Raw genomic sequence first — 4206 nt, forward strand, 5'->3', positions numbered from 1 at the left:
ACAAGCCGTGGTTAAGACAGCTGACGTGCTATGATTTCTGACAGGCAGTTCACTCTCCTTTGATGTGACCCTGTTCCCCTCACACACACACACACACACGACGCGTTACTCTGTGCTACGCAAAACTCCGCATTTGAAAAGTCAATAGCAAATACTTAAACTGATAAAAAAACATACTTACAGTCGCTGATTCAGAAGCGCCAGATTGTCATAGCAAAGTCGGAATTGACCCCTGTGAGTTCATTCTAGTATAATCAAGCGTTACATATTTTTTAAAAAACATTTATATATTAAAAATAAACAAAAGCAAAACATGCAGAATTATTATTATTATATAAAATTATATTGTTACAATATTACATTATATTTAACAATAAATGGAGTATAATTACATAATTTTAATTTTTGTTAATTGTATGAAGTTTTTTTTAATTATTGTTTTTATTAGTATTAATAGTAACAGTAATAAATTAATAAATTATAATTTATTAAGATATATTTTAAAATTATATATAATATATAGAAATACATATAATTCCATAATATTAATTATTACTATTATTTAAATGAAGTATTAAATATTTTAAAAAATATTATTATTTATTAGTATTATTGTTGTTGTTTAATTATTATTAATACATTATTATTTATTAAGATATATTTTAAGAACCTATATATATATATATATATATACACATTATTTATATATTCATTTATATATTATACTGTAATATATATTATCATTATTATAAAATGATATTGTAAATGTTGTTGCACAGTATGTATTAGAGCGTATGTATTAAAAAATATACATATAATGTGTATACTATTAGGGATATGCCGGTATCAAATTTTCATGTTGCGATTAATTGCTAATGTTTTTATCACGGTATACGGTATTAGATTTGAGACTTTAGTCTTCTTTAGTCTTCTTTTGCACCAAGAGCTTGTAACACTCCAAAGAGAAAGGAAAAACTGAAATCGCATCATATGACCCCTTTAAAAATATTTAAAAACTTAAACTTATTTTATTTCAGCTAGTTGCCAACGCATCATTTGTCATGTTCATGCAGTTTAGCTTGATGTATTGAAGTAAATAAAACTTTAAAAAGTAATAAAAACTATACAGATGCACTGTAAAAAATGACCGTGAATTTAACGGTAAAATACTGTAAAAATGCTACAGTAAAAACTTGTTAAATGGTTAACGGTAAATTCCCCTACTATATACGGTGAAAAACTGTATTGGACATTACATGTATTGGACATTAATTTTACGGTAGTCTACTGTTTTTGGAAGTGAAAAAGACAGTACAAAACAGATTTCAGAACTTCAATAGGTTGGTATATTAACATTAGATCAGTTAATGAAATTACGGTATATAACTGTAAATTTAAGTTAAAACCGTAAAACCTAAAACGTTGCTACCGTATTTTTTATGGTAAAATTCCGGCAACCACAGCTGCAGGTTTTTTACCGTAAATTTTACGGAATTTGTTTTACATTGCAGCCATTATTCCTGGTTTTCAATAGACATTATTATCATTGTTTAAAACAGTTTTTGTTGTTAATATTGATAAAATGTCATTGAAGACATTTATAATGTTACAAAAGATTTCTATTTTTAAAAAATGCTGTTCTTTATAACTTTCTATTCATCAAAGAATATACACATTATTTATATATTCATTTATATATTATACTGTAATATATATTATCATTATTATAAAATGATATTGTAAATGTTGTTGCACAGTATGTATTAGAGCGTATGTATTAAAAAATATACATATAATGTGTATACTATTAGGGATATGCCGGTATCAAATTTTCATGTTGCGATTAATTGCTAATGTTTTTATCACGGTATACGGTATTATAAATTTAAGTTAAAACCGTAAAACCTAAAACGTTGCTACCGTATTTTTTTACGGTAAAATTCCGGTAACCACAGCTGCCGGTTTTTTACCGTAAATTTTACGGATTTTTTTTTACTGTGTATAAATAAGTCGCTTTTCTAGCTAAACACAAGAACAGACTTGTTTTTAAACTAAAAAAAAAACAAAACTGCTGTGTCACAGATTTTGCATTGCTCAAAATTATGATTAAATAGGATAATTGTGGACAAGGTGCTGAAATTTCTATGAAATAACATAATCCCATCACCGGATAATAAATGCAAAGCCATGCACACACTTTACCATCATCCGTGATAAGAACACAGATCGGTCATTACCTCCACCGCCCGCTGGACCTCCCTAATGAGCTGGTAATGACAAGCCTCTTAATTGTTATGTTAATCAATTAAGCCAAAGGATCTTGGCAGAGGATTTTGGGACACAAGCGCTCTTTGTTGTTGTGGAAGGTCACGCTAGATTGAGTTACAGGTAATCAGTTTCACTCTCTGCACAAACTCAATCCACACGCCAAACGCATCGGAATTAGGACAAAACTGAAACAATTCTATTACTTCTGTCTACACTTGTTGGGTCAACTATTACAACACATCAGAATCACTGAGCAAAACATCTTAAAAGGAACCTGGAAGCCTACAGCACCATCCAAATGTGCAGCAATGCTACTTTAACTGTAAGTAACTAACGCCAGGTACTGCAAACTGAGAAGCAGCAGAGAATAAAAAAAAAATAGGTGACGAGAAAGTGTTACAACATATGATAGCTGAACATTATGTTTTGAGGTCATCAATCTGGTCATAAAGAGTGCATATTTCTCGTTAAAGGATCCATGCTATGCTTCCGATATCAATATCTATAGTGTTCTATAATGTTTTGAAATCTGTTCTGAAATGTGCTGTAATGTGCCACTTAATTGTGTATCTAAAATTTGTCTTCAAACACTAATATATGCCTTTGAAATCTGACTAAAATGTTGTGCCTCTGAAATCTGCCTCTGGAATCCTTTGCCTCTAAAATCTGCAGCTGAATTGTTATATCTGGAATTCACAGTGCCTCTGAAAACTGCATCTACAATAACATCTCTATCAATCACTAGTTGTTTCAAAAATGTTTGATGTTGTTTCTTGGTCTCTAAAATCTGCCTCTGTAATCGCAAACTCATTCCGTCTGCGCTAGTGTGATCCTGTCAAACAAGCGTTTCTTACCCTGAGCAATAAACGCGCATATGGAGTCATCCACCGCAGCTAACGCGCCGCATGTAAGTCCATCAAAGTCAGAGACGAGAGAGAGGAGCTCTGAATCCAGACTGAAAGCGCACACCTGCTCTGCTCGGTTCTTGTCTGCTGAGCCGACTCCAGATAAATGGACTATGCCAGTGCGCGGCACCACCCTTTCCTCTTGGGTCAGTGGCTCTCGTGTAGAGCTAGAGAGCTATTGAAATAGCATTGCGGTAAAACTGTCTCTTTACACATGACGAAACGCCTCTCAGTGTCGGCTCGAGGAGGAGAAGGAGGAGACGGGAACGCAAGATCACATTCGTTGTGCATACTCAAACCGACGCGACGCTTGCGCGTATGAGCACGTGAGGTTAGTCCTTCATAGAGACTTCATCCACACATCATCCAGTCGTTGCTTGTTGCTCAGGGAAGAGGAGTATTTTATAGCACAGCCTGTGAGATGGAGAGCAGCGCCGCGCATTGGTCCCTCACAGATTCTCAGTAGTCATGGCAACCAGAACACTTCAATCAGCGCGCGGGCTCAGGAGATGTGATACGCCGAGGTCACCTCTGCCACTCAAGGGCAAAAAGAGCGCACTGAGCTGATGTCAAAATCTCTAAGTTTGATGAAAAGTACCTCAGAATATTATTGCTAACGTTTGACTTGCCATCAGTATAGGCATACTAATCTTCTATAGGAATGTGGAGTTTGAAATGTTTTTTTTTTCTAAAGAACCAGATCCCACAGAGTGAATACAGGCAAAGTGTGACAGCGTAATCAACTTTAATAATGTATATTCTTCCATTACTAAACATCAGCTTTTAAATCACTCTGAACTGACACAAAAGGGCTTCTTTAGTTCTGATATCATTTCTGACAACATGTTATAGCATGTTTGGCCTGCAGTGCTGGGAAACACTATGATATACAGTGACAAAAAGCCTTTTATAGCCATAAATCAGATTTTACTAAAATAATTTTCAAATTAATATTTACTACTTCTTTCATGCAACTTTGAAAGTGTATTGGCAAACTGGTATGTGTTTTGTAAATTGGGACGGCATTTATGTC

General features: G+C 33.7%; 1 protein-coding gene across 3 annotated transcripts in view; it reads right to left on the reverse strand.

Annotated features, from left to right (window-relative positions):
* The window catches only part of sorbs2a (sorbin and SH3 domain containing 2a), a 57106-nt gene extending 53507 nt beyond the window's left edge, over positions 1 to 3599 (reverse strand). For all 3 annotated transcript variants that reach the window (XM_016504628.1, XM_016504627.1, XM_016504626.1), the window contains exon 1: positions 3123 to 3599. The gene's annotated coding sequence lies outside the window, so the exon portion shown is untranslated. The remainder of the gene's footprint in view (positions 1 to 3122) is intronic.
* Positions 3600 to 4206: the final 607 nt, after the last annotated feature.

Source organism: Sinocyclocheilus anshuiensis, unplaced genomic scaffold (assembly GCF_001515605.1).
Source record: "Sinocyclocheilus anshuiensis isolate Anshui unplaced genomic scaffold, SAMN03320099.WGS_v1.1 scaffold86, whole genome shotgun sequence".
In the NCBI taxonomy this organism is placed as follows: domain Eukaryota; kingdom Metazoa; phylum Chordata; class Actinopteri; order Cypriniformes; family Cyprinidae; genus Sinocyclocheilus; species Sinocyclocheilus anshuiensis.